Source organism: Mustela erminea, chromosome 10 (assembly GCF_009829155.1).
Source record: "Mustela erminea isolate mMusErm1 chromosome 10, mMusErm1.Pri, whole genome shotgun sequence".
Taxonomy (NCBI): domain Eukaryota; kingdom Metazoa; phylum Chordata; class Mammalia; order Carnivora; family Mustelidae; genus Mustela; species Mustela erminea.
In genome coordinates this window covers 57,614,838-57,639,329 of record NC_045623.1, presented here as the reverse complement: position 1 = coordinate 57,639,329, position 24,492 = coordinate 57,614,838, and the positions used below count along the sequence as shown (strand labels likewise).

Sequence of the window (24,492 nt, the reverse complement as noted above, 5' to 3'; positions counted from 1 at the left end):
AACAGTTTGGCCAGCCCAGCCGGGTATCCTCTGTCATATCCTTAGCCCTGACCTTGATGTTGCTTCTGTTGGTTGGTTTGTGACGGTGGGCTGTTGCTCGAAGCTCATAGTTCTCTCCCAGGACATCCTCTCTAATATGCAGCCTAATCAAATGCCCACCGCTTCCTTCTCTCTGCTGTATTTCCATGGGGAACATTAACTACTTCCAAATTTTTATACTATTTAGAAGTAGTCTAAGTATTTTTTTTTTAAGATTTTATTTATTTATTTGACAGAGATCACAAGTAGGCAGAGAGGCAGGCAGAGAGAGAGAGGGAAGCAGGCTCCCTGCCAAACAGAGAGTCCGATGTGGGGCTTGATCCCAGGACCCTGGGACCATGACCTGAGCCGAAGGCGGAGGCTTTAACCCACTGAGCCACCCAGGCCCCCCAGTATAAGTATTTCTAAAATGTTCTCCCAGTTTTTCCCCCAATGTCTGTTAACCTCCTCCACCCCCCCCCCCCCACCCCCACCCCCCCCACCCCCCCCCCCCCCACCCCCCCCCCCCCCCCCCGCCGCCCCGTCTGCTTAATTTGTGCTATCTTGCCTCTCCCTTTGTTTGACAATGGCACAAAAACAAATGTATTCAGATTTCCATTTCTAGGAATCGAACAGATTGATGTGCTGTTCTCAGTTTCTAAATCAGTGTTTGAAGAGAGATTTTATCATTTGGACTGTAAGAGAATGTTATCTAACAGGCTCGGAGCCGGGAGGTGACTCCTGGCTCTCCAGTGTAGGAGGTGGGACTTGACCCCGGGTCTTTAGCATGGCTCCTCTCTTACACATCAGGGTTCTGAGTGTGTGGAACAGGCAATTCTTGCTTCCTCGGGGCATTATTTTGACCCAAGACTTGAAAGACTGATAGAAAGGGTGTCCCAGCCCTAGGCACAGTGTGTACTCTGATAGGCCTGAGTCCCCGGTGGTAGGTAGGCTTTACCAGACCTGTCACCCCTCTGAAACCTTACTTTGGAGCGGGCTTGCCTGCGGCTACTGTAATCGACCAACATACCAAAATTTTCCTGGCAGTGGGGGCTGAGTGAGGCTGGGAAAGGACTCATGTGAAAAAATAGATCCACCTCACCCCACCCGTGCTCTGCAGGGGATGCGGGCAGGCCTCTCTCAGACAGTTAGTCTCGGCTGTCTCGGTTCCACGGTGATAGGCGTCCTGAGTAAATACTCTGATAGACTAAACACACGTTGCCCGCGTTGGCCCAGGGAGCAGCTGTCCCAGGAGTGTTCCCAGTGCAGTCCCCTGCGTGTGGCAGCCCGACTTGTTAATCATCCCACTGGCAGGCGGGCCAGGCTCGAGATACTTAGCCTGGGACTTGTGCATTACCCTGTATGCTAATGGGAGCATTCTTAGAACCGTAATTTCCGTTCCGACCTCCGTCGACTGTCCTTATAGAGATCGCAGACATAAAACAATTCCTGAAATGTCAGGACTGAATTGCATCTAATGGGGGGGGTACCTCTGCCAAGGAAAACATACTTCATTTTTAAAGCATTCCCATCCAAACAGGGAAATTTGGAAACTGCTCTTGGATCTGCACTGGGGCCTGAGCACTTTCATAAGCTGTAATGTTGTACCCACTAACTCCATTGCATGCCGCCACCATGGGCCGGAGAGCAGTCTATGAAGGAGGTGGGGGCAGGAGGCAGATGTCCTAGCCAAGACCTATACGAACTGGTGGCCTCTAGAAAAGCTTCCCAGGTTTCCAAACAAGAAGATTTTTAATGGGAACCGATACTATATACCATAATGTCCTACCCTCATCTGTTACAATGCAGAGCGTGGTCTCCAGTTGGGTCTTAAACCCTTGGCCTTCCTGATACCTGACACTAATGGCTAAGAAGCATGTCCTAGAGCCTTTAGAGTTTTCTGTTTGGAGATATCCTTTCTGTCTCCCAAAATTGTGCTTGTGAGCAGATACCACTTAGAATAATAATAATAACACATTGATTATACTTGCTATCATTATAAATGTCTATAATATGCCAGGAATAAGTATTTCACCTACATTGTCTCACATAACCCTCTCCGACTTAACTTTCTGTCACATGACATCATAAGTTGCTGTTGCATCCTTTTTGCAGAGAAGACTGAAGCATAGGATGGTTGCATAGTGTGCCCAAGGTCACACAGGTAGAAAATGGCTGGCGTGGAATTTGAAGATCACACTCTAGAACTGTGCAAGGTGATCCCACTGGGATAACAACAACAAAAAAACAAACAAAAAAAGGAAATAATAGAACTTACATTTTTACTTACTTTTTATCATAAGCATGCATTTCTTTTTTTTTTTTTTTGAAGATTTTATTTATTTATTTATTTATTTATTTATTTATTTATTTAGGAGAGAGATAGAAGAAGAGTGTGAGCAGGGGGAAGGGTACAGGGAGAGGGAGAGAGACTCTCAAGCAGACTCCCTGCTGAGCCCGGAGCTTGATTGTTGGACTTGATCCCACAACTCCGAGATCGTGACTTGAGCCGAAATCAAGAGTCGGACGCCCAACTGATTGAGTCACCTTTATGCATTTCTATTTGATGACTCTATTTTATAATATACACTTTGATAGTACAGAACCAGATAAAAGTAAATTCTGAATACGTATATATATATATAATGAAGGATTGTGGTCAGATATTTTTTACTTATGGGTCAACTTTGGAGATCATTTCATTTGAGCACTAAGTCTACTTGAAAGAAGAGTCTCTTTTCCTGAGAAGTAGCTGATGTTGATAATATCATGGAAAATCTGATATTTCCAGAGAGTTTAAGCTTCTTGAAGGCAGCTATTTTTGTCTGACTGGCTTATTACCCTATTGCCAGGGCCAGACCTAATGCATGGTAGGCACTCAGTATAAAAGGTGGTAATGAGTGGCGCCTGCGTGGCTCAATGGGTTAAGCCTCTGCCTTTGGCTCAGGTCATGATCTCAGGGTCCTGGGATTGAGTCCTGCGTCGGACTCTCTGCTTGGCAGGGAACCTGCTTCCTCCTGTCTCTCTGTCTACTTGTGATTTCTCCCTGTCAAATAAATAAATAAAATCTTTTAAAAAAAGGTGGTAATGAAATTTGGAAACATAAGTGAACATCGCTAATGAATAAGTTACTGCTATCACATTATAACACATGCTATGTTCAGTGACATTGCACGGTGTGCTTAATGAATTATCCTTCACTGAGAATTCAGGGCTGGACATGCTGTGCAAAAAACTACAGTGAGTGTGGTGTGATTTCATCAAACCGTGCATAAGCACTGACCTTTTCCATGTAAGGAAGACAGGGCTGAGGGCTTTCACCGAGAAAGGTGCTGTGACAAGTTAGGAGAAGGCAGAGGGGAAAGCCAAAAATAAATAAAGGAATCACATCCAAATTCAGTTTCCTGAAGTGATTTCAGTGATTGCCTAACTGCTCTTAACCTGCTCGCTGATGAACTTAAAGGGGGTTTTGCCCAAGTTGAGGCAATAGGAGAAGGTCCCTGTAAGGAGGTAAGATCTGAGCCTGGCTTTGGTTAGGTGGAGAGGAGAAGAGTCACATCTGAACAGTGTCTTGTGTACAAATTGGAACTTGCTTTATTCTGTGGGGTAGCCTGGTTTTATGCTCATTTTGTAAATGAAGAAATGGGGGCTTGGAGTGGTGAAGCTGCTTGCCCGAGCTCACAAAGCCAGTTTTCTGGTTATGGTGCCACACTCCACCCTGGGCGACACAGCATTCTTAGGATGTGTCTGATATCTTTTCTGTGTCTGAAATCGATTTCTTCTAGGTCCTACGAGCTTAGTGGTTCTCTCCTTCAGCATCCTGTTTGGTTCTCTCAAAAGAGAAAAGCTTGCATATCATTTGTAGAAGTGCTTCTATTTCTGAAAGGGAATAATTTGGGAACTTGAAGACTTTGGTAATCTTCTCTTCCTTGAATGCCCTAGTCGAGCTGGTGCTGTGACTTGTACAGATCAAGGAAAATTGGGTGTGTGTGTATGCGTGCATATGTGTTTGAGGGGTGGGAGTGGATGCTTTTTTTTTTCATTATGCAGCATTGGTAAACCTACTCAGTTTTCCTGAGTTGGTCCAGTTGTTTTGACTTTTTTCTTGTAAATATCTTGACGATCCCTTTCTCTTAGAACCCTCATAGCAGTTTCCAAATTTGGCTGCGCATCTGAACCATCTCAGGGGCTTGTTCAACACACAGAATGCCCTGCAAACCTCTGCAGATTCTGATTCAACAGATCTAGGGCAAGGTCCCCAAATACAAGGTGGTAACAAATATCACGGGTAGACTTGAGGGCAGCCATATTTGAGAACCTGTGGGCTACCCTTCACTTAAAAAAGGAAATAAAGACAGCTGTCTCACAGAGGTTCAGCTAGTCTGAAACCACATTGAAGCAAGCAGAAAATGACACTGAAATGTCATCAATGCTGTGAACTTAGTTGAGAGAGATCATGGGGAAGGATGATGAAAATACAACCACAGATTTTCATAAAACAAACGGTAAACCTCATTAAACTCACTAGAAAATCCCAGTATCCACAAATACAGTATGTGAAGTAAAGCCTTTGATCCTTTCTGAGTAAGAAGTTTTTCTGGATATTCTGTTGAACTTTTTGAGTTATTGCAATAAATGGAACCCAGTGAGAGCCACAGGTAACTTGTTGTCTTTGTTCATTAGCAGCAAAATGGCCATGTCCCCCTTCTCAGAGATCACAAGAGGTCGTGGAAAAGAGGAGAGTTAACCACCAGCTTTCTTTGCCCCTGATCTCACCACTTGGGTTTTCAGAGAAGGGGAGAGATGGTTCTTGGGGTCATTTTATTATGCAGTAAATCTTTTCAGACCATGGTTACATGGCAAACATTGTTCCAGTCTCCATGTATGGTTGAACTAGGCAGAGTCTCTCATTAGTTGATATTCTTGTGGTAAAAATGGACAGTAAATAAGTAGATGAAATGTTAGTAAAGATCATATCCTTGCATGATAAGGGACATAAAGAAAACAGAGTGATGGAGGGGAACTTAGGAGAATTCTTCTCTGAAGGGAGGATCACTTTGAATGGAGACCTGGTTGTCAAGGGAAGTGCCATCTGAAGAGCTAAGAGAGAGTGGTCCAGGCAAGGGGAACGTGTAGTGGAGGATTTCCCAGGAAGCTCTTGAAGGTGATGCTCTTGGCTCTGACTTATGTGGCCCCTCCAAGTCCTTGAGAAGGGCCTCATTTATTTTGTGTTTTTGATTTCTCTTAAAGGCACACCCCACCCACCTACCCACCTACCCCTGGTTTTCTAAGCTTCAGACCCCATAAAACCTAGACCTACTCCTGGGAATGTGGGGTACAAGGGTGCTGAAGTAGGGATGAACTTAGAAAACCTAAAGGAAAACATAAAACTGGTGTGGAGAAATCTTTGCTTAAGATAAAGTGTGGTGCTAGAGTCATTCATTCATCCATTGGTTCACTCATTCATTCATCCATCCAACGTTAATTCATTGAGTAATAGACACTGCCAAATAGTAAACAAATTAAATCTTTATCCTCCTGGAGCTTCTGTTCTAATGGATACAGGAAATAAAAAGAAATACATATATAATATGCCAGATAACAATGGTGAAAAGTAGCAGGCTAAGAGCCACACAGAGTGTGTGGTGGGGAGGGAGGAAGCAGAGTTTAATTTTTTAAGGGATGGGCAAGGAAGGCCTCTCTTGTAGTTCCCATTTGGAATAAAATCTGTTTTTTTAATAAAGAATACAAATATTTTTATTAACATTTGCTATTTGAATTCAATCTATTTTTTATTTTATTCTTTTTAAAATTATATTTTATGTCACTTTTTTTTTCAATTTATTTTTCAGAAAAACAGTATTCATTATTTTTTCACCACACCCAGTGCTCCATGCAATCCGTGCCCTCTATAATAACCACCACCTGGTACCCCAACCTCCCACCACCCCCGCCACTTTTAAAAATTTATTTATTTTTTATTATTGTGTTCAGTTAACCAGCAAATCTAAAGGAAGAAAGAGAACAGGCCATATGAGGGAAGAATATTCCAGGCAATGGAATAGCCAATAGAAAGACCCCAAAGCAGACACATGCCAGTTCTTTGTGAGGGAGGCCCTAGACATAGAAGAAAGCAGGGCTAGGTTATGGAGGCCCTAGGGAAGGCACTTGGATTTCATTCAAAGAGCAGTGGGCAGCCTTTGGAGTACCAGTACTTTAGAAGTCCAAGGAGGGAGAGAACATGGAGTATCAGAGGCCTCAGATTTGACTTCAAGTTGGGCTTAGAAGGATCCAGTTGGATAAGCTAATAAAGAGAAGCATAAAGAAGAGTCCAAGCAGGAACCACATCTGGAGACTGGGTGAGGAGCTGTGAAAGGTGCCTGTTTTGGGGCCAGATGACAGGTGAGCTGGAGCTGGAGTTCTATGTGGGAAAGATGGGGGATGAGGTCACAAAGGCAAGATTTACCTGAATCATGGTGAGCCTTGAAGCCAGGCCAGGGAGTTTGGTATTTATAATGTGGATTCCCAGATGCCACAAGTAGAAGAGTGATGACTCCCAACATTTCTGTCTAGGAACATTTTGGGGATAGCTTTCTGGTTAGAGATAGAAGTGGTGGGGTGGGGTAGACGATTTGTCTTAGAGCCAGCAAGCAAAAGTTTTTACCTAATTGGTATGTTTACTTGAGGGTGGCTTTTGGAGAGGGTTGGGGGTAAAGATTTGAGATCTTACCCTAAAGCTACATTGCATAGTAACCGCACTGTTTTTACTTGGATGACATCCCTATTTGGGGTTCCTAAGAGGTAGGGGGCAATGGAAATTATGGGTGCTTAACCCTTGGCTCTATCTTGGGAGAATGAAAATTACATAATGGAAGCGTGATTTAGGAATGTTGCTGAGAGTGAGTTTGGGAGGGGCACTCATTCATTCACTCTCCAGGGGGCCAAGTGGCAGAATAGAAATTGGACATTCCTGAGTTCACACTCAATTTCTACCACTTACTAGCCCCGTGACCTTGGACAGGTTTTGTTTAATTTCCTAGAACCTCAGGTTTTTTTACCTGTAAAATTTGATATCTACCTTAGTGGTTACTATGATCCGAGATAGGAGTAGGGCTTGCCACTACCAGGTGCAAAATAAATGGTAGCTCCTATGGAAACACTGGAAGCAGCATAGGTTTGCTACTATGAGGGCTTTCAGTAACATGAGGGTGGGGACTGCAAGCTGAGGATAGTTTTGAGAGACTTCGAAAACCTCCTTAACTATAACTTACTATATAACCACCTTAACTATAACGAAGGAGAGGCTGTATTCAAAGATAACATGAAGGTTTTTTTTTTAATTTTTTAAAATTAATATATAATGTATTATTTGCCCCAGGGGTACAGGCCTGTGAATTGTCAGGCTTACACACTTCACAGCACTCACCATATCACATACCCACCCCAATGTACCTAACCCAACCCCCCTCCCCAACTACCCTCCCCCCAGCAACCCTCAGTCTGTTTTGTAAGATTAAGAGTCTCTTATGGTTTATCTCTGTCCCTATCCCATCTTGTTCCATTGTTTCCTTCCCTACACCCCCAAGCCCCTCACTTTGTCTTTCAAATTCTTCATATCAGGGGGATCATATGATAATTGTCTTTCTCTGATTGACTTACTTCACTCAGCATAATACCCTCTTGTTCCATCCATGTTGTTGCAAATGGCAAGATTTCATTTCTTTTGATGGCTGCATAGTATTCCATTGTGTGTGTGTGTGTGTGTGTGTGTGTGTATAAAGAAGGTGTGGTATATATGCCACATCTTCTTTATCCATTCTTCTGTTGATGAACATCTAGGTTCTTGCCATAGTTTGGCTATTGTGGACATTGCTGCTATAAACATTTGGGTGCATGTGCCCCCTTCGGATCACTTCATTTGTATCTTTAGGGTAAATACCCAGTAGTGTAATTGCTGGGTCATACGGTAGCTCTATTTTCAACTTTTTGAGGAAACTCCATGCTGTTTTCCAGAGTGGTTGTACCAGCTTGCATTCCCACCAACAGTGTAGGACGGTTCCTTTCTCCACATCCTTGCCAGCATCTGTCATTTCCTGACTTGTTAATTTGAGCCATTCTGACTGGTGTGAGGTGGTATCTCATTGTGGTTTTGAAATATATTTCCCTGATGCTGAGTGATGTGGAGCTCTTTTTCATGTGTCTGTTGGCCATCTGGGTGTCTTCTTTGCAGAAATGTCTGTTCATTTCTCTGCCCATTTCTTGATTGGATTATTTGTTCTTTGGGTGTTGAGTTGGATAAGTTCTTTATAGATTTTGGATACTAGCCCTTTATCTGATATGTCGTTTGCAAATATCTTCTCCCATTCTGTCAGTTGTCCTTTGGTTTTGTAGACTGTTTCTTTGCTGTGCAAAAGCTTTTGATCTTGATTAAGTCCCAGTAGTTCATTTTTGCCCTTGCTTCCCTTGCCTTTGGTGATGTTTCTAGGAAGAAGTTGCTGTGGCTCAGGTCAAGAGGTTGGTGCCTGTGTTCTCCTCAAGGATCTTGATGGATTCCTTTCTCACGTTGAGGTCTTTCATCCATTTTGAGTCTAATTTTGTGTGTGGTGTAAGGAAATGGTCCAATTTCATTTTTCTGCATGTGGCTGTCCAATTTTCCCATCACCATTTGTTGAAGAGACTACCTTTTTTCCATTCCTGCTTTGTCAAAGATTAGTTGACCATAGAGTTGAGGGTCTCTATTCTGTCCCATTGATCTATGTGTCTGTTTTTTGCCAATACCATATTGTCTTGATGATGACAGCTTTGTAATAGAGCTTGAAGTCTGGAATTGTGATGCCACCAACTTTGGCTTTCTTTTTCAGCATTCCTCTCACTATTCAAGGTCTTTTCTGGTTCCATATAAATTTTTTGTTCCAATTCTTTGGAAAAAAATGGATGGTATTTTGGTAAGGATTGCACTAAACATGTAGATTGCTTTAGGTAGCTTTGACATTTTCACAATATTCTTCCAATCCATGAGCATGGAACATTTTTCCATTTCTTTGTGTCTTCCTCAATTTCTTTCATGAGTACTTTATAGTTTTCTGAGTACAGATTCATTGCCTCTTTGGTTAGGTTTATTCCTAAGTATCATATGGTTTTGGGTGTAAATTGTAAATGGGATTTCTCCTTAACTTCTCTTTCTTGTTGTTTTTGTATAGAAATGCAACTGATTTCTGTGCATTGATTGTATATCCTCACAATTTACTCAATTCCTATTCAAGTTCTAGCAGATTTGGAGTGGAATCTTTTGGGTTTTCCACATGTAGTATCATATCATCTGCAAAGAGTGAGAGTTTGACTTTTTCTTTGCTGATTCGGATGCCTTTAATTTCTTTTTGTTGTCTGATTGCTGAGGCTAGGACTTCTAGTACTATATTGAATAGCAGTCGTGATAGTGGACATCCCTGCCATGTTCCTGACCTTAGTGGAAAAGCTCTCAGTTTTTCTCCATTGAGAATGATATTCGCTGTGGGTTTTTCATAGATGGCTTTGATGATGTTGATGTTTGTACCCTCTGTGTGTACACTTTGAAGAGTTTTGATCAAGAAAGGATGCTGTACTTTGTCAAATGCTTTTTCAGCATCTATTGAGAGTATCATATGGTTCTTGTTCTTTCTTTTATTAGTGTATTGCATCACATTGAGTGATTTGTGGATGTTGAACAACCTTGCAGCCCTGGAATAAATCCCACTTGGGTATGGTGAATAATCCTTTTAATGTACTGTTGAATCCTATTGTCTAGTATTATACATATAAATATAAGGGTAAACACGATGAAGGGATGGAATACAACTGTAAAGATTAAAATTTAAAAATATTCTAAAAAAGGAATTGATAACATAAGTTGATTGGAAAAAAGAAGTGGAAAAAATTTGCTCAGGCTCAAGACTAGAACAATGCCCTGTGCTAGATTTAGGGTATATTTTGGTCTATTCGAAGAAATTGTATCCCAAAAATAGTTTAGAAGAAAAAACCCTATATATATGAAAAAAAAAAAAAAGTTAGACACAATGAAGGATAAAATATGGCTGTAATAATGAAGGTTTAAAAAGATTTTCTTAGAAAGGTATTGTCATGATAAATTAGTTAAAAAACTTTAAAAGAGGAAAGAGGAAAAGTTAAAAAAATTAGAATAAAACAATAAAATTAAAAAAATTTAATTAATTTTGCAAGACTAAGGATCATGGGGAGAAAACCATGAATTCCAGGCTTTGCTTTCCCTTCCTCTGGAATTCTGCTGTTCTCCTTGATCATTGAGCTTGCTCTTGGCTAGATGTACTTGCTGATCTTCTGCGGGAGGGGCCTGTTGCAGTGATTCTCAAATGTCTTTGCCGGAGGCGGAATTGCGCTGCCCTTGCCAGGGGCCTGGCTGTGTAATCTGCTCGTTTTGCTCTCTGGAGCTTTTGTTCCCTAAAGGCTTTCTGTAGAGCTCTGGAGGATGGGAATGAAAATGGCAGCCTCTCGATCTCCGGCCCGGAGGAGCTGAGAGCTTGGGGCCCCACTCCTCAGTGCACCCGCGGAGAAAAGCACTCAATCACTCCCGTCTTCTGGTCTCCGGCTGTACTCCAAGCTCACCTAGCCTGTGACCGAGCGTCTCTGAATCTGGTGCACAGCCCCATTTGGAGTTTCCAAACCCAGCAGATTCTTGCTGCGCTGTTCTTCCGGCAGAGGAAGGTGGGTCTCCCTGGATCTGCCACTTGTGGGGTCCCTGCTCAAAGAGCAGTGGTCTGACTGTCCCACGTATCACAGTTTAAGGTAACCCTGAGCTGAGAGCTCACTCCTAGGCTCCATCTCTGTAGTCGGCTTCCCCACTCTGATACCTGTGAGCTCTGCTACACTCAGGAGCCTCCAGTCCTTCTGTGGCCCTGCGGGACCTGAGACCACACCATTCCTGCGAGGGGTCCAGCCCCTGCTTAGCTTCTCTTAGTGGAGCACACTTCTAAAAGTTTCAATTTTGTGCTCTGGTGCTCCACAGCTTGCTGGGAGCCGGCCCCTCCCAGCATGGTCTATCTTCCTGTCACTTGGGATTCACTTCTCCACATGTCCTACCTTTTTCAGCAAGTGGTCAGTTTTCTGTTTCTAGAATTGCTGCTCTTCTTATCTTCGATCTCCCATTGGGTTTGTAGGTGTTCGGAATGGTTTGATGACTATCTAGCTGAACTCCTGTCATGTGATGTCGTCTTGGTCTGCTACTCCTCCGCCATCTTTGACTCTTGTCTAAACATGAAGATTTTCAGCACTATTTGTGCATCCCTCCTCCCCTCAGAGAGAAAGAGTGAGAGATAACTGGGAAGAAAGTAGACTGGGAAGAAGTCACAGAGTAGGTTGAATCTGAGGTGGAGCTAAGAGGAAATATGTCTCCAGTTGTGGGGAGACACAGGAGTGAGATCAGAGCTAAGCAAAAGGGTTTAGTAAAGTCATCACCATGACAGAGTACTAGTCGGGGTAGAAATTTGGTTGCTAAAACGAAGACCCCAAACAACAGTGGCTTCAGCATAAGCCACCCAGGGCTTTTCAGTCTCTTCCTGTTGTTCCATCTTTACTGATTCGTTGTCCTCATCAGATGGGCCAAGATGGCTTATGAGTGTGCCTACTTTCCATCCAAAGGAAAGGGGTCATGGAGATGGAGGGAGGGCATACCCACTTCTCACATTCTGTTGGCCAACTTGGTCATATGGTCTCACCTAGCTGCAAGGGAGGCCGAGAAACAGTCTTTGTTTTGTGCAAAGCCAGATGCCTAGGCACAGTTCTACTATTTTGGAAGAGGTGCTGGGGCAGGTGGCCATTTCTGCCACAGGTACCGTTAATGTAGACTGCAGGATGGATGAGGTCATGGAGCAAAAGGTGAGATGGTAGTAATGAGTTGGGCTTTTTAGTCAGACTGCCTGTTAGGGCAATGGAGGTATCTAAAAAGCTAACAGAAGATGTGGCAGATTAGACCAGTAGGCTGAGCAGGCTGGTGTTGTTTGAGGGATGGAGCAGTGGACAGCTTTGTCAGATCCACAGAGTCTGAGGGAATTGAATTGGTGATTGGTAGCTCACTGGGGAACATTCTTGGTTGTGGGAGGTGGAGATGGACAACGGCTGAACTGCAGTGGTAAAGCCTGGACAAGTGGAGGCTGTGGGTGTGAGTCCCCCTGGAGAGGTTTGGCAATCAGAAGGACCTCGGAAGATGCTGGAACCCCAGGGGGCAGCCAGGTTAAGTGAAACTAAGTTCACATGTCTGAAGGGGTTTACACATATTAATTTTACTTTTTTTTTTTTAATTGGGAAGAGGCTTTTAAAGAAGAAAAATCCTCTTAACCAAAAGGAACTTATCCTTTTAGGGAGTTTGCTAATGTAGACATAAATTTTTTTCTTTGGCATTTTTTTTTTTTTCCTCTCCCATCTCCTTCAGATAATCTTATCTCAAATTTGAATCAGAAAACTTATTTATAGCTTTTCTGAAGAGAATTATTTCAATGGGGCCAGATTCTTTGCCCTTTGGGCTTATTTTCTTTTTAAAAACAGATAAGTTATCCCTCCTTTTTCTTGGGAGAGACAGTTAAAGTATTAATTTAAAAACAATGATTGTGAGCTGAAAGGAGGCGTAAATCAAAGTAGGAGAGATAAATTCAGCTGGCTTCCTGTTTTTGTGTTTCTATTTCTTCTGCTGGAGGGAAACTAAAAATGCCAAAATTCCATCTTTCCCTCAGGACCAGAAAGGAACCAAGCACCTCTTATATCCTTAACAAACCTGGAGTAAATGGGAAATAGTGTGTCCTTCTCACGCTCCTTCCTTCACTCTCTATTTCCCCCTTCCCTCCTCCATATCTGATTTAGAAGAGCAGCCTTGGCATTCAAGGCTCCAAGATAGCCAGGCACAGGTGCTTTCAAGAGCTGTAGTAATTGCGATTACTTTTTCCTGAGTGCCTACTGTGTGCACTACATTGTATTGTTGGGCTCACAGACTTCCTTGATGCAGCCTCACTTCTGGCTGTCATCCCAAATTCAACAATGAGGAAACTGTGACTCAGGGGCCTCTCAGCTAGAGAGGCAGGGGAGCCTGGGTTTGAGGGCCATCTGGATCCGAGGCTCATGTGCCTCACCCGTAGTTATCTCTACAAAGATTTAGTCGTTGAGTACTTGTTTGGGAAGGGAAGGGAGAAGGACAAGAAGGCTGATCCTCCTGAGCTTGATTGCTATCAGCGTCAGAAAAAAGGTCATTCCAATAGAGGTCAGGGGAGTCACTAAGCAACATAGCACAGCTCTTGGGAGGCTGAAAAGGAAAGCGGATGTAACCAGGGGACTCCCCAAAACAAATATTCCCAGATTTTACATAGAGTTCCCGGATCTAACTCACAACATTGTTGAGGAGTAGGTGAGTTAATACAGGTCAAGTGCTGAATGTGGTACCTAAGACATTAGTAAGCATCAGCTATTATCAGGTGTGCCCAAGGCAGTGGCCTAAATTCCACCCTTGTCCCTTGGCTTCCCTAACTCAGTGTGTCTGAGGGGTCCTGTATCACCATCGTATATTTATTTCATGAATTGCTCATAAACATCCTGATACCTTGTTGAAAAATCTTGTGGAATCAACTGTTGAGGAATATATTTTTAAAACTCATTTTCAAACATTTTAAAAGAGAAGCTTGTGGTAAAAGAATTCAAACCTGACCGAAGAGTATAAAGTATGCCCACCCTTGCCCTGATTCCTAGTGCCATTTACCATTTTCTTGGCTGTCCTTCCATCTAAAACTTTAAAACATGCATACACACATGTACTGGAGTTGAGAACATTACCTTTGAGATGTGCTAAGAAGAGGTAATGTCTTTTTTATTAACTAGCTAGTCTTCCTCCGCACTGCCTGCTTCCTAGTTACAGTGGGACAGTGGAGGTGGGAAATGGATTTGGATTCAAGCTTGGGCCTCTGGCCTCATGGCATCCTCTGCTTTGGGTTTGGCTGGGCCAGTCTTGGGCCTGTGTCTATGGAATAAGTCTGTGACTGATGAACTTGGAGGCTATGCTCCCAAGGGAAATGTCACCCAGATTATATATCATGACATGTGTGGTCAGCTGTCTTCTGTCACCACTGGCTCCTGCTACATCTTTTCGAGAGTCAAGGTTGCCCTTGAAGTGCCCTCCTGCAACTGGAAAACAACAGTGTGGTGTGCTGATGCAGTTCCATTCAGTACAGGGCCTCAGGCCATGGAGGTCCTCTCTGCCTTCCAGGAGTTCCTGACAGGAGCATAGTACATGCTCCAAATGGCTTTTGCTTTCCCCTTAACAAGCATAACTCTGCCCCTTTGCCTTTCTGTAATTTCAGCCCACAGTGTGGGATGAGGCTCCATGATGCTAAGAAGCATCTCTCACATGTTCCCTAAAGGGAGGAGGGGATTCCCCTTATATCCGACTCTCTTCCTGTTCAGCTCCTCCTGCCTCCTAAGGTCATACCCGTGGGATGGCTGCTAGGGAGGAAATGAAAGCACGTTGGTTGCATGTCTTTAAAACAGTCCATCCACTGCATGACTCAGTGTCTGTCTGTCTGTAGATCTAGCCATTTATGCATTCATTGAACTTTTCCCTATGAAGTGTTTTGCTGTTTGCTTTTGCACTGATCAGTATCCCTTGATAATCTTTCCATTGCAGCAGTTAGAAGAGGACCTCACCCCTTCAAACAGCTGTTCAGAGTTTTGTTGTATGGCTCTATCAAATTTTATTTACTCATTTTCTTATTGACTGGCATAGATTATTTATGGTTATGCAAGTATGTCTGAAAAACACTTCATGGTCTATGCTCATATTTTCTTCCTTTTTCTTTTGCAAATTCCTTTTTTTGTCACCTCGTACACAAACAACAGTGTGTCAGTTAAGAGTTTCTTATTCCTGGTGAATCCTCCAGCTGCTGCCCATTCTTCCTTTACGCTTATAATCCTTTGCTTGACAATTTTGACAACAGAAATACAGGATTGTGGTTTCAGGGGAAGGAGTAGCAGCAATGGCATATGAGTGTGCAAATCCCCAGGTGCATATTTTTTTCCTTAAGTGCACATTCTGAGTCATGAGTAAGAGAAGCACATTTTCAGACAGGATTGGCATTTCTTTTTCTTTGCCTGGAGGAAAAGAAGGAAAGTAAAACTATATGGCTAGATGGTTGGATAATCTTGAATATATAGTCACTTTCACAATTTGAAGTTTTTATTTTCTCACGTAAAAGAGGTCTAGAAGTAGGTGACAAGTCCAAGGCCCACATGGTGGCCCCATAAGATCATGGCTCCTCCTATCTTTCTGTTCTTTCTACATATATGCTACCTTCATAACATGTAGTTCCATCTTCAGGATCACAAGATGGCTGCTGGGGCTTTATCCATCACATTGCATTCCAGGCAGGGAAAAGTGAAAGAGTAAAGGACAAAATGCAGCCTGTGCCTGCTGTCTTCCTTCTTAGGAGCTTGCATGACATCCCACATAACACTTATCTTTTTATCTCATTAGCCAGAACTTGGTCACATGGCCACACCTAGCTGCACTGGGCTTCTGATAGTACCAGAAGAGGGAAGAGTTGATACTGGGTAGGCAGCTAGCAGTTTCCATCTTGTGTGGTTTGATCCATTGTTTGAATTTCTCATTTCAGCAAGTGCTGACATATATGGAATAGTAGGTTCTTAGAGCAGAGATGTGAAGTAGCTTAAGTTTGTATCTCTTTGATCTCACCCATCATCTAGGTTTCTGCCTCCTTTGTTTTAGGGATCTTGTCATAAACTGTTGTTCCTGGATGATCAGGGAAGTTTAGTATAACACTTGGCCATAATTTAGAAGTAGATGATGTGTTTAAAGTTTCTTTCCCCCATACTTTTTTAAAACTTCCAAGTTCTGTGTGCCATCTTTGCTGGACACAGGTGGGTAGTGGGTTTGCTAACTGAATCAATATGAACTAAGGAGCTAAGAATTCACAGTTTACCATTCTAACACCAACTTCCATTGCTTTCCTCATTCTTCCAAATTCTTACCCTGCAACCATGCTGAATCCTCTTCCCTGGGTTCATTGAATCCATTAGTAAATTCATACCAGCCCAAGCTGGCCCTTCTGTCTGGGGTGTCTTCATTTCTTAACCCCTTCTCCAGCCCCACTGTTAGCATACTTTGCTCACTTTAAATGACCCCATTCAAGCATCATTCCTGCAAGAAGACTTTTCCAAAAAATTTTGAAAGATTTTATTTATTTGAAGGAAAAAGGCTACGTGAGCTGGGGGACAGGGGAGGAGAGGGAGAAACAGACTCCCTGCTGAGCAGGAAGCTCAGTGCAGGGCTCAATCCCAGGACCCCAGGATGACGACCTGAGCCGAAGGCAGATGCCTAACCAACTGAGCCACCCAGGTGCCCCTCAAGAAACCTTTTCTAATTCCTTAGCATTAGTATCCTTCCCACTGAGCTCACGGTTTCTCCAGGTCACTGCTGTCACAGTTTATCAGACTGTCATCACAATTAATGTACGAGTCTGTCTTCCCCCAGTAGACCCTGAGCTTCTTGAGGGCAGGACAGCGAGTTAACCACTCAACCTCTTAGTATAAAAGAATCCTCATTACTGTTTGTGGGATGAATGAATAAATGAGTGAATGAATGAATGATACTGTTCAGTACTTTGATCCAGAGGAAGAGTAAGTAAGAATTTCCCTGATGGAAATTGTTTTTGGTGATGGAAGACCTACACAGAGCCCTATCATGATGAAGATGTCTTCCTACTTCATCAAAGCATATAGAATGCCTGAAATTGCTGTTATTCTAAACCTTCAAATAGCAGCTCTGTGGTTAAGATCGTCAAGGGAGAAAGTCTGAGTTTGTGCAGCTGAAGGGATTCGTGAGACCCCATGAAGAAAATGCTAGGCTTTTTATCATGGTTTATTTTTAAATAGGAACAGGTCTGTGGCACTAATCCCATTTGAATTCTGGGGCTCTGTTTAGCAGAAAGATGAGCCAGAGACCTCAAGTTACATTTGTTGTTAAAGTTTGACCAGATACTTGGTGTAAGTGTGTGTCATGCATGACTTTGCTTAAGTAATTAACATTCTTGTCAAGGCTCCTTAAAAGGGTCCTGTGTTGTAGAGCCCCTCAAAAGACTGGTTGAAACCTTTGAACTCCCAGCCTCTCCATTTATTGCCAATGACTGATATGCTTAAGTTTCATTTTTCTAAAAAAATACAAAAGGGATTAGATCTTGAAGGAGAAATGTTTATTCTTAGGAGAATCAAGCTTGGAAAAAAGGGGGCAATTTCAAAACGAAGATGTTAAGTATAGACATGGTATTAGAGAATGTGGATTTGGAAAAAGGTTAAAGATCATTTTTAAGTTAGGAAAAGAAGAATTAACGTGCCTATGAGCATAGTTTTCAGGTATCTTACGAACTACGAGGAGGCTGAGTAGTTTGATGCCCCAGAGGACTGAACTGGCATTTAATTATCTCCTTTTCTTTCTTGTCTCTCCTACTTCCTCTCTTTTCCCTTCTTTCCTCCTTCCTCCACCCTTCCTTCCTTTTCTTTATTCCTTCTCCCCTTTCAACTCCTATTAGATGCTATTAAGACTGTAAGGTCTGTCAGGGCAGGGGAGGGATCTAACTTAACTTGTTCGCTCTCTCGAATGAATGGAGAAAGGGATGGATGTTTGCAATGCCCCAAGCCCCGGGGACTACCAAGACAAAAGATGCAATCTGGAAGGGAAACACTAACTTCCCTGCAACACGGGGACATCTGCATGGAGATGCATGCGTGGGGGCTGCTAAGGGAGCAGAAAGAAGGGGGCAGCATCACTTCTAGCTACAGAAAGAAGGAGGTGGGGGGGCAGAGAGCCTCTTTAGAGTGGGTGATGATTTCACTCGTGTCCATCAGGTAAGGGCGTGGAGGGAGTGCCTCAGGTGGAACCAAGCATGAGCAAAGGTCTGGAGGCGAGAGCGTCATTGCATAGGCTGTGATTCCACATTGTCTCTGTGCTACCTCTGAGGAAGGGCAGGGCAGTGGTGATGGGAGGTGATGCTAGGAGACGTCAGTGGGGGCCACAGTACATGCCAGGTGAAAGATGCAGGTTCTGTCTGGACGTAATGGGATGCATGGTGGATCTTAAGCAAGAAGTTTTAAGGGTGCCTTTTGAGGAGAAGAAGAAAATGTGGAAGCTGCTATTAGATTAGATAAGATCGTTCAGTAAAACCAGATAAAGGCCCAAACTTGGATATGGTAGAGGATAAAGAGAGGAGATAGATTTGGGGAAGTGTTAGGACTTAATGCCTGATGACTTTGGTTGACGAGGTAGGGTATGATGATTTGTGTACTAGGCAGTGCGTTTCTCACTAACAGATGCCATGTGTTATTTTTATACCCTTAATGCCTACCTAGATCAGTATCTCGTACCTAGTAAAGTTTTAATTTTAATGATGTTTATTTAATGAGTACTTTAATTAATTCATTAATTATAGTATCCCACGCACTGCATGTGTGAAAGGGTGCTAGTTACCTCCCAGTATTCATTTCTCTTTTAGTAAAAGAACTGTGATTTGTAGCTATGTACATTGCCTTCCAGCTAAACAAACAAACAAACAAACAAAGAAAAACCCCCCTATGTTTTCCAGTCGCCTTTACGCCTAGGTGTGGTCATGTGACTAAGTCCTAGTTAATGAGATCCAAATACAAATGCTGTTTGGAACTCAAAAAAGCCTTCTGGAAGACAGGGATGCACACTTGGCTTCTCCCCTTCCACTCTCTCTTTCTTCCTTGCTGTTGTCTGGAATGCAGATTTGTTGTGTAGGGCACCAGCCTCCATCTTTCTGAGGATGGTGAAGCAGTGAGACAGATGGAAGCTGGGTCCCTTCTCTAAAGACAGACATAGTAGTCTGAATTTGATTTCTTCATTCTACTCGTTCCTCATCAAATATTTATGAAAGACCTATTTAATGTCTAGTACTGTACTAGGAGCAAGGGAATAATAAATAAATAAATTGCACTCCCTGTCCCCAAAGGAACCTACAGCTGATCTCCAGCGTTTTGAAAGAAGGATTTCCTTTCCTTCTTACTCCTGAGGTGAGTGCAGATCAACTTGTGAATTTCATCAGTTTGTGTGAAATGAACTGGGCTATTCAAAAAAGCCCATACCCTTGGCAGCCGGGCCCTTTGATTGCTTTCAGTGAGTGTTGGTGCATCCTAACTTCTTGGTTTGAGTTTCAACCCTTGGCTGTATGGGCTGTAGGTATGACCTAAAGCTTTGGCAACTTTTAAAAGGAAATATGAGTTTCTCAGTGGGGCATGAAGAGACTCACAGCTGAAAACCTAGGGTTAAGGGTTCACTTAGGTGTTAACTTCGCATTCCAATGTCCTCATGGCCTTTTGCCCCAGCAGGTATAAGGAAATAGAAGATTACCTAGTATAAATTGCTGCTGTTTCATGAGCCCTTCTTAATTCTTTGTGCCCTTTACCTACCATCAGTTATTTTACTCTAACAACCTTCATGAAGAAGTATCATCATCTGTACTTTACAAATGAAGAAACTGAAGTTTGGAGAAGTTAAGAAATCCCAAGTCTTCATGACTCGAAGGATTCCAATTGCAATCTCCTGCCTCCTTAGGTGACTTTAGATGTATATACTTAGAATCTGTCCCTGGTGAGACTAGACAGGAAGGGTTAGACCACCTGACTTCCTGGTGACCGTGACTAGTCGTGGCTGGCTATTATCACAAATAGTGTTGTCCCTGGAGACTTCAGTAACGGTGTTCTTACATTTAACATTTTCCCAGACATTACATTTGTTTAGGAAAACACCCAACTTGTTAAACTCTCTGAGCAGACCGATCATAATTTGTAGTTATTTTCTTTAAAAGATGGAAAACGTCCATGGGTTTCTGGAAGCGATGCGAGGACTCTGCTCCCAGGGACTTGTGGAGTCACATGTCATAGCCTCTGAGAATCAGAAGTGTTCAGAGAGATTGTTATATGCTGTAGTGCTTTTATTGCTTCATTCAGTAAATTCAGAAAAACAAAAACAAAAAAACAAAGAAAAATACCATAAACCGAGTGGCTTATAAACAACCGAATTTTATTACTCACAGTTTGAAAACTGGAAGTCCAAGACCAACGTGCTAGGAGGTTCAGTGTTTGGGGAGGGCCTGCTTCTGGATTCATAGATGACTATCTCTCTGCTGTAACTTCACATGACAGTAGGGGTTGGAGGCTCTGTGGGGCCTTCTTTATAGGGGCACTAATCCCAATTATGAGGGCTGTACCCTCATGACCTAATCACTCCCACAGGCCCTACCTGCTAACGCCATCACGCTGGATATTATTTTTTAACATAGGAATTCGGGGGAACACAACTGCTCAGTACATAGGGCCCAGAGTTCCACTTCTTGTGTCTAGGGACTCAGTTTGTCTTAGATTGTATGCATATTAAAGATGATAGTTCCTTTTTGGAGACTTTCAGGTTTCAAATTCGTTAACAAAATAACAAATTAAGCTTGAGGAACTCCTAAAGTAAATATGGGAGGCAGTGGTTCTAAAAATGAATATCCCAGGGGCTTCCAAGTCTGACAGACACGGATGTGAATTCCATTTCCCCTGCTAGCTGGTTGTGTGGCCTCCGGCAACTCACTAGATCTCTCGCCTCAGCTGATTCCTCTTAAAAGTGGGGATGTGACTATTCGAGATAGTACCCTCAGAGGATTGCCACAGGGACTGAATCCTGCACTGGGTCCAGCTTGAGCGCAGTGCCTGGCACAGGGTAAACGTCGAGTGCCTGTCACCCACAATTCTTTTGCATTCTGATCGTCATGCTCTGTCATGTAACGTCTTGGATGTAGTCAAAACCGGTTAGCTCTTTTGCACGTTGCCAAACAAGTAGGCGAAAAATGCTGAGCAAGTGGGGACGCTGCTTTGTTGGTTCAGTTACCTAGGACTGTCAGAGACAGCTGGAATCTCCCACACTGAGCGTCAGCTGTGCATGTCAAGATATGCCTCCCGGGTCTTTCCCGCGTGTGGTGCCCTCACGGCCGGCAGGACACACCTGAGCTCAGCGTGTTGACAGAGTCACAACTGTGGCTTTTCACGAGAACAGTCTGTCCTACCCTGGAGTCTCTGAGTTTTGCACAGGAGTAAACAAAGGCCTCAGTATGTAAAACTTCCCGCTGGGTAATTTGGGAAGGTGGTATGATCTACCTGAGGACTGCAAAAACTTACCTCATCTGAGGTGAGTTTTGAGTCCGGAGGAAGCTACTAAGGGAGGATTGCCCTGATCCTATCCCCTCAAATCACACTCTGTCCTGGGGGTGAGTCTCTTCTCCAAGCATTCCTAATTTAGAGCCGCCTTTTTTTTTTTTTTTTTTTTTCTATTTTGTAATTAGTGAATTTTCCTCCTTTGCTTGCTTCTGAAAACCTCCTGACTGGGAAAGAAAATAGTATGAGTTCGGGTCAGTCAAATTTTAGTTTCCATTTTCAACTGAGGGAATTGGCACTGCATATTGTGAAACTAATTTTCTTAACTGGAGAATGGACCAAGCATTGAACCAGTTGGTCTGCAAGGTTCTTCCCTTCAGATCAATTTCCTGTGCCAGATGATACCACCTTGCTAGCAAGCCTTCATGTCTTGTTTTTCAAAGACCTTTATTTGTCCCACTTATATGGTTTCATTCTTTGATTAGGTGCTGCCTAATCCGACTGGCTTCTCTAAGCTCTGTGAAGTTTAGTTATTTGGCCCCATCAAGTGTGGGATTTTCTCAAATTAGTTCCTAAGAGGACTCGCTTTGATTTAGTAGAAGCTCAATCTAAACGAATTACTGTAAGTGAAAGGGGTAGAGTGGTACTCCACTCGTAGTAACCGCTCAGTAAATGTGAGCAATTATGGTTGTTTTTATTAGTCTGTTATTTTATGAAACCTGGTGGATAGAATTAGTTATGTCCTGTATCCAGTTTGGGTAATAAGTGCAGGAAGTTTTCATTCCTTCCTAAGAAATAATATTATCAGAACCATCAGAACCCAAGTTGAGAAAAAACAACTTTTTCATAAGATGGAATGTGACAGAGTAGAGATACTGCCCTTCAGTGAGTGGATACATTGGGTGTTTGGGTGGCTCAGTCCTTAAGCATCTGCCTTCGGCTCAGGTCATAATCCTGGGGTCCTGGGATCAAGTCCCACATCAGGCTCCTTGCTCAGTGGGGAGCCTGCTTCTCCCTCTCCTACTCCCCCTGCTTGTGTTCTCTCTCTTGCTCTCTCTCTCTCTTTGTGTCAAATAAAAAAAAAAAATCTTAAAAAAAGAAAAAGAACTTGCAGAGGAGAATGGATACAATTCCTTTAACAGCTCCTCCTGTCGTTCTGCCCATGTCATCCCCTGCCACTGTCATCAACCCTGTTGTGTTTACCTCTGGATTTCCAAAACTTAACACAGTGTCTGGCATGTGCAAGGTGGTTAATAAGCAGTGACCTGACGTGACCTGCCCTCATCGTAATGCTGCCATTTACTATTTGTGTAGCTTTATCTCTGAAGTGGGAGATGAAGTCAGTCTCTCTCTCAGGACTTCAGCTTTCTCATTCATGCAATGGGAGGGGGTTTGCACTAGAGGATGTCCTGAGTCCCTCCTGCCTCTGGCACGTCATGATCCCCTGTGGCCTTCAGTTCCCGTGGCTGGTGGTGTGCTCTAAGAGATTATGAGGAAACATTCATGTGAAGATGAGGTATAGTTCTACACTTTTTTTTTTTTTTTAAATGTAAGTTTTTTGTTTGTTTGTTTTTTAATCCTGGAAAGTGAATTAGGCAGAAATCTGTTTGGGAAGTTTGGGAAGTTCCTCTGACAACTGATGCATAAATTCCTCATTGCATAGAAATTGGTAGGATTATACGTAAGCATTATGTGGACATATGTATATGTGTATATATCTGTGTATACTTTTGCGTCTGTGATTTACAGGTAGATGGTAAGAATTTTTTTTCTGTCGGATTAAAGAAAGTTAAATAGTAATGAAGTTGTATTTGGCCTAGTAATTCACTTTTAGGAATCTGTTTTAGAGAAATGGCCTAGAATGTAGATATGTTATAGACACAATAATATTATTAACAATATTAATAATCTTACAGTACTGAAACACTGGACACAAAAGAAATGCTTAGCATATCTTTTTCTTAGCATTTCTTCTTAGGGGAGTGATTATAGAAATTTGACACGTGTGTGTGTATATATATATATATACACACATATATAATACATATATAATAGAATACTATATATAATATACATACAGTAGAATACTATATATGGTATTCTAATACTATATATATAATAGAAATCCATATATAATAGAACTACATGTATATAATAACTACTGTATTAGGAAGCATTATACAAAGATACTTTGTTCAGTGTTTAGAACAGGAAAGAAGGGCACCTGGGTGGCTCAGTCAGTTAAGTGTCTGACTCTTGATCTCAGCTCAGATCTTGGTCCCAGGGTCATGAGTTCAAGCCTGGTGTTGGCTTCCACAATGGAGGTAAAGCCTACTTAAAAAAAGAACAAAAAAAGGAAAGAAAATACCTCAAATGATAATAATGATTATTCTGGATAGTGGAATTATGAAATATTTTTGTCCTCTTATTATTGCTTCTCCTTCTAAGTTTGTTTTTAAAACCTTATACTATTTTTCTTGTGAGAAATCTAAAATATAGAAACCTTATCTAAAAACAGAACTTTGTCCAAATATCTAAATATTTCAATGTTTATGTACTTGATTACTTATATATTTAGATAAATTTTACCTAAATATAGAGGCACCTTACCTAAAATATGGATATTCCTGTAACAAATGCTAAAAACAGCAGTGGTGATTTCCTTGCATGCCAGAAAAGAGTGAGAGGAATTGAAAAATCCCAGTGTCCACTTTACTGTGCATACCACCACTTTCATGCTTGGCAGCAGGCCTTTTCTCTGAAAGGCCCCAACTGTGTCATTCGGTGGACTGCCTGGCTGGGGTCCCTGCCCACTGCACTGTGGTTGCAGACAGAAAGAGAAGGTCACCCTGTACATGGTTCTGCCAATGACCACGGCAGCACAGCCATCGTGTGTCCGAGTCTGCGGGAATTTGCTCAACCCAGAGCTTGGTGATGCAGACCCAGGAAATCATAAAATGATTGAGTAATTGCCCATTAAGTGTTTTGGGATGAGGAATATGAAACAGGCTCATCCTTGGAATCCTGGAGTACAGAGCAGTGAGAGAACCTTCCATAGCACTTTACTCTAAATCCTGGATTCTTCTCTCAGTTTGCAAGAGGGTGGGAAATCCTGTTTGGAGTCATCCAGACTACTGTGGCTGTGCCACTTTCTGGTTGTGTGACTTTGGACAATTTACTCAGTCCCTCAAGAAAGAGTCACGGAGTTGCTGCTTTGTGCTAGGCTCTGTGCCATGTGCTGGGAATAAAATCAAGATGAAGAATAAA

General features: G+C 42.6%; 1 protein-coding gene across 3 annotated transcripts in view; it reads left to right on the top strand.

Moving 5' to 3' along the window:
* The window catches only part of ROR1 (receptor tyrosine kinase like orphan receptor 1), a 409,050-nt gene that overhangs the window by 165,294 nt on the left and 219,264 nt on the right, over window positions 1–24,492 (top strand). The window contains exon 1 of one of the 3 annotated variants that reach the window (XM_032303568.1): window positions 3,072–3,528. The exons of the other annotated variants lie outside the window; for them this stretch is intronic. The gene's annotated coding sequence lies outside the window, so the exon portion shown is untranslated. Of the gene's footprint in view, window positions 1–3,071; window positions 3,529–24,492 lie in introns of those variants that run through there. 3 annotated transcript variants of the gene reach the window in all.